Below are 14,723 nucleotides of genomic sequence, written 5' to 3' on the forward strand. Positions count from 1 at the left end.
CAAATGTAAACACAAATAGCTATCTCCCACATTTGTGCAAAAATATCAAGAGTGAATAAATTGAAACTTCACAGTGTCAATTTTTCCATCTTTAATTTATAACTAATTAAAAATAATTTTACCATATAATTATATGTAAAATATATAAATCATAATCCTTTTTTCAATTTTTTATTTCTGCATATTATGAGGATACAAATGCTTAGGATACATATATTGCCTTTGTCCCAACAGAGTTAGAGCTTCAAGCATATCCATCCACCTATGGTGCACACTACACCCATTAAGTGTGAATATACTCATCCACTCCTCCCTCCTCCCCCTGCCCGGCACCCGATGAATGTTACTACTAAGTGTGCACTTAAGTGTTTATCAGTTAAGACCAATTTGCTGGTCAGTACATATGGTGCTTGTTTTTCAATTCTTGTGATACCTTGCATAGTAGAATGGTCTCCAGCTCTATCCCAGGATAATACAAAAGGTGCTAGATCACCATTGTTTTGTTGTGGCTGAGTAGAACTCCATGGTATACATATAACACATTTTAATAATCCACTCAAGTATTGATGGACACTTGGGTTGTTTCCACATTTTTGAAATTGTGAATTGTGTTGCTATAAACATTCTAGTGCAGATGTCCTTTTTATAGAATGTCTTTTTATCCCTTTAGGTAGCTGTCCTGTAATGAGATTGCTGGATCAAATGGTAGTTCTACTTGTAGCTCTTTGAGGTATCTCTAAATTACTTTCCCCAGAGGTTGTACTAGTTTGCATTCCCACCAGCAGTGTATGAGTGTTCCTAATTTTCTGCATCCATGCTAACATTATTGTTTTGGGACTTTTTGATAAAGGCCAGTCTCACAGGAGTTAAGTGATATCTCATTGTGATTTTGATTTGCATTCTCCAGATGATTAGAGATGTTGAGTATTTTTTCATGTTTGTGGGGTATTAGTCTACCTTTTTTGAAAAGTTTCTGTTCTTGTCCTTTGCCCACTTTTTGATAGGGTTGTTTGATTTTTTTCTTGCTAATTTTTCTGAGTTCTATATAGATTTTACTTATCAGCCTTTTATAAGAAGTGTAGCATGCAAATATTTTCTACCATTCTCTAGGTTGTCTGTTTGCTCTCATGATAGTTTCCTTGGTTGTACAGAAGCTTTCTAATTTGATCAGGTTCCATTTATTTATTTTTGTTGTTTCTGTTATTGCCTTTGATATCTTCTTTATAAATTCTTTGCCTAGGCCAATGTCTATAAGAGTTTTTCCAACATTTTCTTCTAGAATTTTTATAGTTTCATACCTTAGGTTTAAGTCTGTTATCCAACATGAGTTGATTTTCTTGATAAGTGAAAGGTACAGATCTTGTTTCAGTCTTTACATATGGCTATCCAATTTTCCCAGCACCATTTATTGAATAAGGATTCTTTCCCCAGTGTATGTCTTTGTCTGCTTTGTCAAAGATTAGATGACTATATGAGGATGATTTTATATCTGGCTTCTCAGTTCTGTACCATGGGTCTATGTCTTTGTTCTTGTGCTAGTACCATGATGCTTTAGTTACTATAACCTTGTAGTTTATTTTGATATCTGGTAAATTGATGTCTTCCAATTTCTTTGTTTGTTTGCTTGTTTTGCTTAATATTGCTTTTGCTATCATGGGTCTTCTCTGGTTTCATCTGAAGCATAGAATTATTTTTTCTGGATCTGAGAAAAATGATGTTGGTATTTTAATAGGGATTTCCTTTAATCTGTAGATCACTTTGAGTAGTATAGATATTTTAATAATGTTGATTCTGCCAACCCATGAGGGTGGTATTGTTTTCCACCTGTTTATGTTCTCTGCTATTTCCTTCATCAGTGTTTCATAGTTCTCCCTGTAAAAGTCTTTTACATCTTAGTTAAATATGTTTCTAGGTATTTTATTTTCTTTGTTGCTATTTTGAAGGCTATTGAATCTCTGATTTAGTTTTCAGTTTGACTGTTGTTGGGATATAAGAATGCTACTGACTTCTGTACATTGACTTTGTAACCTGAGACTTAGCTGAATGTTTACCTATTCCAGTAGTCTCATCACAGAATCATTGGGATTTTCTAGATATAAGATCATATCATCAGCAAAGAGTGACAGTTTGACTTTTTCTGCCCCCATTTGCATGCCCTTGATTTCCTTCTCTTGTCTGATTGTTCTGTCTAGAGCTTCCACTACTATGGTGAATAGATGCAATGATAGAAGGCAACCTTGTGTGTTTCCAGTTCTAAGTGGGAATGCTTTCAATTTTTCCCCATTCAACATCATGGGGGCTTTGGTTTGTCATATATGGCATTTATCATTTTTAGGTAAGTTTTTTCTGTGCTTATTTTGTTAAGTATTCTTATCAAAAAAGGGTGTTGAATTTTGTCCAATGCTTTTTCTTTATCTGTTGAGAGGATCATATGGTCTCTGTTTTTGCTTCTATTTCTGTGTTGAATTACATTTATAGATTTGCATATGCTGAGCCATCCCTGCATCTCTGGGATGAAGCCCACTTGGTAGTGATGAATTATTTTTTTAATAAGCACCTGAATTTGATTTGCTAGGGTTTTTGTTGACAATTTTTGTATCTATATTCATATGGAATAAGGAACACAAAGTCATGGAAACTAAACAATATTCTGCTAAACAATTATTGCATTAGAGGAAATTAAGATGGAAATCAAAAGATTCTCCAAACTAAATGATAAAGGAAACACTAGTTATCAAAATCTTTGGGAGACAGTTAAAGCTGTCCTGAGAGGAAAATTTACATCCATAAATGACTACATTCAAAAGACAGAAAGATCGCAAATCAACAGTCTAATAAATTTTCTCAAAGAACTGGAAATAGATGAGTAAACCAACCCCAAACCCAGTAGACGAAAAGAAATAACAAAGATCAGAGCAGAACTAAATTAAATTGATAATAAAAAAAACTATATGGAAGATTAATAACACAAAAAATTGGTTCTTTGAATAAATAAACAAAATTGACACACCTCTTGCTAGATTAACCAGAAACAGAAAAGAAAGGACTCTAATAAGCTCAATTAGGAGTTTAAAAAAAAGAAAACTGATCTCATGGAAATACAAAATATCATCGATGAATACTATAAGAACCTGTATGAACATAAACTTGAAAATGTGGAGGAAATGGGCAAATTTCTAGAAACACACGGCCTCTTTAGGCTCAATCTAGAAGAAATAGAATTCCTGAACAGACCCAACTAGTACCAAAATTAAAGCAGCAATAACAAGCTTCCTAAAAAGAAAAGTCCAGGACCAGATGATTTCACACCCAAATTTTACCAGACCTATAAAGAACTGGTGCCTGTCCTGCAGAAATTATTGCACAACATCAAAAGGAAAGAAATCCTCCCTAACAAGATTTATGAAGCCAACATCACCCAGATATCTAAACCATAAAATGATTCAAGAAAAAAAGAAAACTATAGACCAATAATAATCTTATATTTCACCAAATGAAATGTGCACCTTTAAAAAATGGTTATACAAGTCTATCAGTTTCATCTTTTACAAAAAGTAGTGTAATTTAAAGTATTATATACAACCTTAGAATAAAGAAAAAGCCCTTGAAATTGAAATCTTTTTCCAAAAATATACCTTTGTTATGTAAGTAATGAGATAATGTTTATCTATTTGTAGTGGAAGATAATGATAAAGTATATCTGTTTATGAATTCATGCATATGAAAATTTTATTTCATGTATATGTCTCCTGTAAATAGACATTTTGTATTTTGTAGCTGAAAATTATGGAAATAACATCTCATTAAAAGTAAAACTCTGTTGCATCTCTTTTCTTTACATAAATGCCTGAAGCTCATTGCAAAACATTAATGCAATATATATAAGTAAATCAAAAACAAATAGGAAGACTACGAATCCCATGGCTTTTTAATCAAATACAGTTACTGTCAATGAATATTTATATATTTAATGTTCATACTTTTAAAATTATACAGCATATAGTATATCATAGTATGCTTTTTAAATTTTAACACAAACACCCTCAATGGTATTGAATGTTTATTTTCACCTCTTTTTGGAAGACTGTATGGTATTCCACTATATAGACCATAAATTTTTTAACTATTCCTCTATTAGGAAACATGTAGTCACTTGCAATTTTGTACCTTTAAAGGCAACACTGCACTACACTCAGGCTAAATTTGTGTTACATCAATGATTTTGCCTTTATGTATATGGCTAAAAGAGAAATTTCTGGTTAAAAGTTTAGTGTATATTTATGATAACTGATATGCCCTGATTGGTTTTGCACCCAAATATAGTGTATTAATTAAAATTACTGAAAGGTAATATAAAATAATTTCAACTGAAAATAAATAAATTTTTTCACTCGAACAAGAAAATATTTATTTGGTAAAGGTGATCTCAGCATCTTTTAGAGGTACAGTAAAAATAATTTAAAGTAATAATATTTCCTATCTGTGAAAGCCTGAAAATGTTCCCTGTATAAGATGTCACATCCTATTCCCTAGACCTATAAATGTCACCTTACGTGGAAACATCTTTCCGGGTAAGATTAAAGACATTGAGATGAGAAAATTATCCTGTTATATCAGGTTAGGCCCAAAATGCAATTAAATATATCTTTATATGTAAAGGCAGAGGGAAATCTGACACATCCAGAAAAGAGAGGAATATGTGAATACAAAGGAGGAGATTGGAGTGATAAGACCATAAGCCAATGTATACCAATAGCTAGAAGGTGGATAGAAGTAAGGAATGAATTCTCTCCAAAGCCTTCATAAAGAGTACAATAATTCCAACACCCCAAGTTTGTCCAGTGACACTTATTTCAGGCTTTTGATCTCTAGAAAATAAAGTTTTATTATTTAAATCTACAAAGTTTATGACAATTTATTACAGCATTAATAGGAAATCAATAAATTATTCATCTTTGCAATACTCTCATTCTGTTGAAATTTTATAGTTATTGTTTTCTTTTAAACCTTTCAGAGAAACTTCATTTTATAAACTTTAATGATTTCTAATTCTCAAAAGTTAAAAAAATGTCTTTAAAGGAGGAGGGCTAAGATGGCAGACTAGAAGCAGCCTGCACATGCCACGCCTGAGGAGAAGATCTAAAGTTGCAAGTAGATCTTAACCTATGGATGGATTGTCTTGAAAAAGGCATCGTGAAGCATCAGAGAGGTGACTGTAGAAGTGAAGGAGAGGGAAGCTGAGTGAACTCCTTGGCAAGGACAAAAGGTACCTGGGGAAGGTACCCACAATAAGGAAGTGTCAGAGGACAAGACCCCAGGGCTCATTGCTCCCCCATGGATACTGAAACCTGAGCTGTGAGGGAGCCCCACAACCACAGCAGGCCTCTGGGCTGATCAGGGAGCTTCTTGGATACACAGTGAAGCAGCATTGCTTGGGAGAACTTGCAGCAATCTGGGATCGGGACCCTGCTGTGCCAGTTCTCCCAAGCAATGCTGCTTCACTGTGTATCCAAGAAGCTCCCTGAGTGCCTCATCTGTGCAGGGGTAGGCTCTATTGCAGCTACCTCCCCATTGCCCCTGCTGGGCCAGGGATGGAGAAGGAAAGGCAGGTGATATTGTTCACCCCATTTCTGGGTGCCATACATCCTCTGTGCCACCAGGATCCAAACAGAGCAGGTGACCTTGGCCCCTAGCATCCACCACTACCATCTAGATAGCATCACTGCCACCACCATCTGAGTAGCACTGCAGCAGCTGCTGCCACCAGTCCTAGGCAGAGAGAAAGCCCCAGCCCCTATGACTAGTCCACAGGACATTCCTGTGACCTGGGCCCACATGAGTTGTTGTGGCCCCATATGCCATGTAACCCAGTGGCCCCATATACCCAACACCTTGGTAGCTCCATCCCCTGAGCACAGCCTAGTTGCTGCGGCCACACCCTTGCCCCCTCCCCTGCACACTGCTCACATCTATGGCCCTGTCCTCCAACACTGGCCCACTCTCCTAAGATACCCACCTCCATATGCCACCACTATACCTGCACTTCAGCTGAGCAAACATCCACAGTCCTAGCACCCCAGGCTGCCATCTAAATAGCCTCAATCAGCCAACACTGCCACCGTTGCAAGGAGACCCAGGCAGAAATCTTCTATGCCACTTGCCTCTGTGGACAGGGATGTGCCACGACCTTCACCCAAGCTTCCAAAGCAGCCTGGGAACCAACCCACCATTCTGCGCAGAGAACCCCAACAGCATCTTGGCCTGTGACAACTACAAGGAATGCAGGAGAACAGGTGCATTACAGGCTCTTAATGCATCCACCCCTCTCCTGCTGTGTCAGTCTTCTAGAGTAGGACACAAATGCCCCATCCAGTGCCCCTTTGCACTAAATACAAGAGTTTCCATCAAAGGAAAAGATGAACAACATAAACTTATCTGTCTTCAGCTGAGAGAACAGGTTTCAGATGAAAAGGAGCTAGCATAAGTACTCTGGTAACATGGAAGGAGGCTGTTTTGGCACCCCCAAATGATCATAATACTTCACCAAAAATGGATCCCAACCTAAAGGAAATTGTTGAAATGTCAGACATGAAATTCAGAAAATGGATGGCCACATAACACAACGGATTGATGAGAAAGTCAAAAACCAAAACAAAGTAACCAAAAAACTTATTCTGGACATGAGTGAAAAATTCTCTAAAAAGATAAAATTCTGTTGTCATTTACTCAGAGTATTAAATTGCATTATAGAAAAGTATGGTATGAACTCTTAAGCAGATTTCAAGTAAATAGTATGGTTAGTCTTCTGCTATGGAACATTCTTCTGAGTCCTATTAGGCCTCTAGCATTTTTCACAAGTCTCGACTGCCTACCATTGTGTTAGTCACTCTCTTTATTCAGCAACTTTCTCTTAGCTTCTATATAAAGCCTTCCTTGATCTTCTTTCTGAAACTGTCCTTAAGAGATTTTGACAAATTGTTTTTAAGCATTCAGACTTTATTTTATACATGTTACAAAATGTTACCTACCAGTGGCTCTGGCTTTTGCAATTTCATTTTCCTTATGGTTTTACTGATAATGTGTTACTTAATCTGTGCTTTTATCATCTACATCACCAGCATTTTCTGGGTACTATGTCATTGAGAGGATGTTTTAAAAATTGTTTTAGAAAAATGAATAACTTCCTGATTGAGCTTTCACTGAAAAATTCATTTTGCCTCTTCAAACCAATATTATTTTCATTTTAAATTTTTCATTAAAAGCACAGTTCTGTGTTTCACTCAAGAATATTTCCATTTAGCTACTATATAACTCATGTCAAATTCCAATTAGCAGCTAACACAAATTTTTGATTTTCCACATAGTCCAAACATTGTTTATCTAATAGTTATTCATAATTCTAACATTGATTAAATTATGCTTTGCAAGCACCCAGTATTACAAAGCTACACTATATTAATTTTAACATTGATAGTCAATGCCTTGCAATAATTTAAGAAATAAGGAATGTGGACTTTTAAGCACTGTAAATTCATTATTGCCTAGATTATACACTGATTAACACATTCTTAAATCCCTAACAGAGTATCCCCCTCTCATCCACGGGAAATATGTTCCCAGATACCTCGTGAGTGCCTGAAACCACAGATAGTACCAAATCCCTATATACAGTATAGTTTTTCCTATATTTGCATGCCTGTCATAAAGTTTAATTTATCAATTAGGCAAAGTAAGCAATTAACAATAACTAATTATAAAATAGAACAATTATAACAATATGCCAGTATCACTGCTCCTGTGCTTTGGGGCCATTATTAAGCAAAATAAGGATTACTTGAATACAAGCACTGTGATACCTTGACAGTTGATCTGATAACCAAGACAGGTACCATGTGACTAACAGGTGGGGGTCATAGATAGTGTGGATATGCTGGTCAAAGAGACAATTCATGTCCCAGTGTGTAGTGGGAACTTCAGTGTCCCAGTGTGAACTGTGTGAAGTTTCATTGCACTACTCACAACAGCACACGATTTAAAACTTATGTATTGTTTATTTCTAGAATATTTCAATTAATATTTTTGGACTATTGTTGAACAACAGGTTACTGAAATCCCAGAAACTGAAACTGTGGATAATAGGGGACTACCTAATGTTAAGCATTACTCCTTTTATGACAATTAATGCTTATAACATCTCTATACACAGTAGAACATATTCTCTTTGCAAATGAAGGAGGAACATTATAAAGAATTAAAACACTGAATTTAAGATCACTCATTCCCATAATAAATATAATTTTCCCTATTTGATCCTTAGGGCATGGTGCTCCAAAACCTATTTTCTTTTCATTACACTGAACATATTCATACAAAATTGGAGTAGATAGAATTCATAGAAAATTTTTATTTTATAATCTAGCTACACAAACATTAAGTAAGCCACATTTGGCTTATGGTTGTCAATAATGATGTATGTGACCTTCAGTAATTTATTTCTTTGTTCCAGTTTCCAAATATAGAAAATGAGGGGCTGGTTCAAAAAACCTAGTTTATAAGCTATCTAAATAATTACTAATTATCAGTGAAACTGAATGTTTAAATGTATTTGAAGTCTAAAACTTCCAGTTTAAGAACCATTATTCTACAAATGTTCTTATTCCTTGTCCCTTTATTTTTATTTCATTGTTTTCTACTTCACTCTCCATACTACCAACTTCCAAGCATTATAATGCTCCTCTGTCATCATTTTTGACTGCCAGAGAGCATTGTCCTCAAAACTCATTGTTATCTTTATATGATGAGAAATTGACATTTTAATTTACTTAACTGTTGATTTCAATGTATGTTGATAGAGGTCCAAAATTCCTCCATTATAGGAATCAATCAAAAATTAAATGATGTTACTGAGAGATCTACCATTCAATAAATCCAGCCATCATGTGTTACTGGATACTCCTTAAATCTCTTTTGGAGTTAAATACAGTTATACCATAAGTTATAGCACTTAAAGAAACTTCTTGTTTGCTTCACAATGCACACAGAGCTTAAAAGGTCGAAAGCAAATGAATTCTTCACAAATAAGTTTTTAGTTCATGATAGGAAGATTTTTTTTTTTTTACTTATAGAGAACTAATTGTTAACTTCAACAAATATATCCCTATTTATGACTATTTATCTTGAAATGAATTAAATGTAGATTGCACAGTCCCACACTTTTTTTAAAGCCACATATTTAGAGTTTACATATATTTCTTGACTTCAACATTAACTTTTTAATTATTATTTACTGGAATAAAATCAAGTACTTCATTTGTTGTTTAATCTTTAAACATTTATAAATATGCATGTATTTAAAAACATAGTGATTATATCTAAGCTTTGATTAACTAGCAGATATTTATTTTGTGTATCCCTTGCTATTGTTGTGAACATGTTAACCTCTTGCAAATTAGCTGAGCTGCTTAAGAATTACATAAATAAATGTTAGTATTGATTTTACAAACCAGAGCATTTATTTTCTCCTCACTAATAATATATAATGATGCAGAGAGAAACCCCGTCTTAGAAACCTAGTTCAGGTTTGCTTTTAAAAAAATTCATAACTGAATTTCTCTGAGCTCTGTTACTATGGAAATTTGTGCATTTTAAAAATCCGATATCATGGTAGAGATGGCTCTTTATCACATTGCCTATAGAAATGGAACCCAAATTAGTAGTATTTTGTAATGTCAGGCACAAACAAGCTGACCACATTACCATTCTGTCATTCAGTATTGAGTGGATTCATGCATGCTATTTTTCTGAAACTGTCTCCACTTTTCAATACTATAATTGTACATTTGTGTAATAACATGGAGTGTTTTTATATATACTAAATTTAAAATACCAGAAAATAAACATAGAAAATAGTATTAAAATGGCATCTAAAATACCTAAGAAGAGTGGATACAGATTATGTTCTTATTAAATACATATCCTTTCACTGGGGTAGATTGACCTCATTCAGAGGGATGCTTATTTACATTCCAGGCATTGTAGTATTAGCAGAAGACTTGTGTTTGGCTTATTAGTTTGTGTGCATACGTGTGTGTATGTGTGTGTGCATGTGTGTGTGTTTGAAGAAATAATCCTCTATAATTTTTTTTTTTTTGCTACTTAAGAGGTCAAACTTTTGTGCATCAGACTCAACAGATATTTATGAAATACTGTGAGTCCCTATGAAAGCACTTGAAATAAAATGGTAAAAACAAAACAAACACACCCAATAAAATCCTCTTTTCCTGAAGCTCACTATCAAGAGAGAGCAGTGAGGAGCCATGGGAAACTGCTGATAAACAGAAAGAGGAGAATATATACATACACACACATACACACATGCATGCATGCATTATATGTAGAATGCATGCATATATATATTATAGTATGTAGAATGTAAAAATGTTACAATAAAAAATGGAATAGAGAGTGTTGTAAAGAGGGGACATACTACTTTTAACTTTAAGTAAAAGCCTCATGTTGTTACAGATGCATTTCATAGGACTGTGTAGGAAAAGTAATCCAGATGAAAAAAAGAACCAGTGCAAAAGTCCTAAAATATTCAGGGAACAGCAAGAATTATATGACTAAAATGGATTAAGTAAAGTGTGAAAAAGTGAGTCCAAAGAGGTAACTAGAACAAAATTATATAGGTCCTTGTAGGCTTTACTGTGAATAAGGTGGGGAGCAGAGTAGGCAAGCTCTGGAAAACATCTTAGTGTTTGAATAAGGGGCTAATGATGTTATTGGAAAGGTCAATAAGAAGGCCATTATATAATATATCCGGTGGAAAGCAATAGAGGATAGAGTCATAGTGGTAGTTTGAAGAGAAAATTTGGCGGGTTCTTGATAGATTGCTAAGGTTGAGCCAAATGGATTTTCTGACCCATTGAATGGGAAATATGAAAAAGACACAGCCAAAAAAGACTCAAAGATTTTGAGCCCGTCCACAAGGAAGGATGGAGTTACTATTTAAACAAATGGGTAGATTGCAGAAGAAAGAGTTTTATGGGGAAGGGTCAAAAACTCAGTTGTGATGTATTAAGTTTGAGATGTTTATTGGTTTATGGATGTAGAGGTGTAAGGCAGGCATTTGGATATTTTACCTGCTATTTTTTAAGTTAATAGACTTTATTTTTTTAGGAGCAGTTTTACGTTAACAAAAAAAATGGAGCAGAAACTAGAGAAAGTTCATATAGACACCTTCCTGTTCATCCTGGACACAGTTTTTCTTTTTATCAGCATTTTGCATTAGTATGGTACATTTATTACAGTTTATAAACCAATATTGATACATTATTATTAAGTATGTAATTTATATTAGGGCCTGCCCTTTGTGCTGTACAGTTGGATAAGTGCATGCTGTCATGTATTTCCCTGTGTTAGTCCATTTTGGGCTGCTATAAAGCAATACCTTGGACTGGGTAATTTATAAAGAAAAGAGGTTTATTAGACTCATGGTCCTGCAGGCTGTACAAGAAGCATCACATCAGCACCTGATTCTGGGGAGGGTTTCAGGGAGCTTCCAATCAAAGCGAAAGTTGAAGGGGGAGCAGGTGTGACGCATGGAGAGAGAAGAGCAAAAGAGGGAAGAGGTGGTGCCAGTCTCCTTTAAACAAGTCTCCTTTAAACAACAGTTGTTTTATCTGAACTAATAAAGGGAGAACTCACTCATTATCACAAGAAAGGTATCAACCCATTCATGAAGGACCTGTCCCCATGACCCAAACACCTCCCACCAGGCCATACCTCCACTGCTGGGGATTAAATTTAAACAGGAGATTTGGAGGGGACGAGCATCCAAACCATACCACTGTCCTTACAGTATCATACAGAATAGTTTCACTGACCTAAAAATCCTCTATATTTCATCTATCAACCCTTCCTCCCTCTCTTAATCCAAGCCTCTGGCAACCCCTGAGCATTTTAATGCCTTCTATAGTTTTGTCTTTTCTAAAATGTTGCATACTTGGAATCACACAATACATTCTTCCTGGTTTCTTTCACTTGACAATATGAATTTCAGGTTCCTCCAGGTCTTTTTGTGGCTTGGTAGTTCATCTATTTTTGATCACTGAATAATACTGCAATTTATCCACTCATTTACTGGACATCTTGGTTCCTTCCAACTTTTGGCCATTAATGAACAAAGCTGCTATACACATTTGTATGAAGAATTTTGTGTGAATCTAAATTTTCAACTCATTTGGGCAATACCTAGATGCACAACTGCTGGATCATATGGTAAGACTATATTTAGCTTTGTAAGAAACTGCCAGACCTTGTGCCAAAGTGATCATACTCTTTTGTATACCCATGAGCAACTATAGTATAGTAAATACATAAATCATTAACATAATCATGTATTATCGAGTATTATATACTGTAAGTAATTGTATGTACTATACTTTTACATGACTCACAGTGCAGTAGGTTTGTTTACACCAGCATCATCACACACGGTAGTAATTTTCTGTGCTACAACTTTATGATGGTTAAGCTATCATTAGCCAATAGAAAGGTTTTTTTGTTCCATTATAATCTTGTGGTATCACTGTTCTATGTGCAGTTTGTTATAATGATGTCATAAGGTATATGACTGTACTTACTTATTTTCTGCCTGTTAAATTTGTCAATTATTGATAGAGGTATGTTTAACTCTCCAACAATAATGGTGAGTTTATCAATTTCTCCTTGCAGTTCTATTGGTTTTTGTCTCACATATGTTGATACTCTATTATTAGGTGTATATCTATGAAGGATTATTATGTCTGTTTGGAGAACTGACCCTTTTTTTCATTGTGTAATATCCTTTTTTATCTTTGATAATTTTCTTCATTTTCTGTTCTTTGTCTGAAATTAATATAACTACTCCAGCTTTTTTTTTTGATTAGTGTTAATCAATTTCATTCATTCTCTTCATTCTTTAACTTATCTTCATTTCTTTAATTTTAATCTATCTGTGTCTTTATATTAATATTTAAAATGGGATGCTTATAGATAATATATATTTAATATGTTTTTAAAATTTTAAACCACTCTGATGGTCTCTGTCTTTAATTGATATATTTAGACAATGTAAAGTGACTATTGATATAGTTGCTGTAATATCCACCAGATCTGTATATTTCACTCACATTTTTCTTGGTTTTAATTTTCCCTACCATTATCTCCTTTTCATACTTTATTTGAGCATATAATGTGATTTAATTTTCTTTCATCTCTTATTTTTCAAAATTTTTTAGTGTTTTTCTTTGAGTTTGCACAATACAGTTGCAACTAATCTAAGTTCACCTTCAAATTACAGCATACTGTTTCACAGGTAACTAGGCACCTTACAACAGAATATTTCAACTCCTCACTATCATCCTTATAACACTGTCAATAAACTCATTTATCTATATGCTGTAATTACTGAACATAGTATTACTAACATTGTTTCCAATAAGTGATTATGTGTTAGATAACTTAAGAATAAAAATAAAATATTTTATTTTACCTTTTATGTTTTTCACTCTCATTTCTTTATATAGATCTGAGTTTTTGAACTATATATATTTCCTTCTCTCTGAAGAACATTTATGACTTTTTTAAATGACTGTTAAAAAATTCCCTTAATTTTGTTCGTTAGAGAAAAATGTTATATTTTCTCTATTTTAAAAGATAATTCTCATTCTGTTCTTCTATAGGTATGATTTATTTTTCATGTATCTTCTCTTGGCCTTTGATTTTCTGCAATTTAAATTGGTATGATATGCCTGGCTATAGTTTTTTTCAATATTTTTCTTGTTTTGTGTTCTCTGGCTTCATAGATCTTTGGTGTAGTGTCCATCATTGGTTTTGAAGAACTCTCAGCAATTATCACTTAAAGTATTTCTTCTTTTCCTTTTTTCCTTTCTTCTCTTGGTAGTATCCACACAGTTGTTGGATATTATTGTCCAAATTTTATATTATTTTTCTCTTTACATTTCTGTTTTGAAAGTTTCTATTGATATGTCTTCAATCTTACTGATTATTTCCTCAGATATCACTGATGATCCCATCAAAAACATTCTTCTTTTCTGGTACAGTGTTTTTGATTTCTAGCATTTTCTTTTGATTCACATGTGCTTCTTAGATTGAAGAAGCTGAAGTTCATCATTTCCTTTCTTCTCCTCCACATTGAAATCTACAGGGGGCTGGAGTTGGATATATTTTTTGCTCCTGTGTCTGTTAGACTATAGTAAACCCCATGCCCATTAAAATATATCTATATATCTATATAGTTATGTAGATATCTAAATAACCTCTCATTTGATAAAATAATTTCTCTTGAGAGAAGGTAATTGTTAAAAAGAACAGATGCTTCTGGACTTATTTCAAGTTGGTTACTTTTTCTCTGTCCACTCCTGTTAAAATGCAATGTCATCATGATTTTAAATTTTGTTTGGAATGAATTGAAAAAGAAACAGGAGGAGAGTAATTGAAAAATGGAAACGATGTTTAATTTTCTTATGCCTTTTTTCATAACCAAGAATGTCTCAGGAGGAATGATATAGTAGCATCAATTTGAATTAATGGAAGAGTATGAGTTCATTTTTCTGTTGAGAAAAAAATATATGTGATTAGCGTAGATTAGGTTCCCTCCAAAATGTACCCTATGTTAACATGATTTATTTGAAAGCCTTCTTAAAGAAAACTGGGAAAGG

This window comes from Microcebus murinus, chromosome 13, assembly GCF_040939455.1.
Source record: "Microcebus murinus isolate Inina chromosome 13, M.murinus_Inina_mat1.0, whole genome shotgun sequence".
In the NCBI taxonomy this organism is placed as follows: Eukaryota; Metazoa; Chordata; class Mammalia; order Primates; family Cheirogaleidae; genus Microcebus; species Microcebus murinus.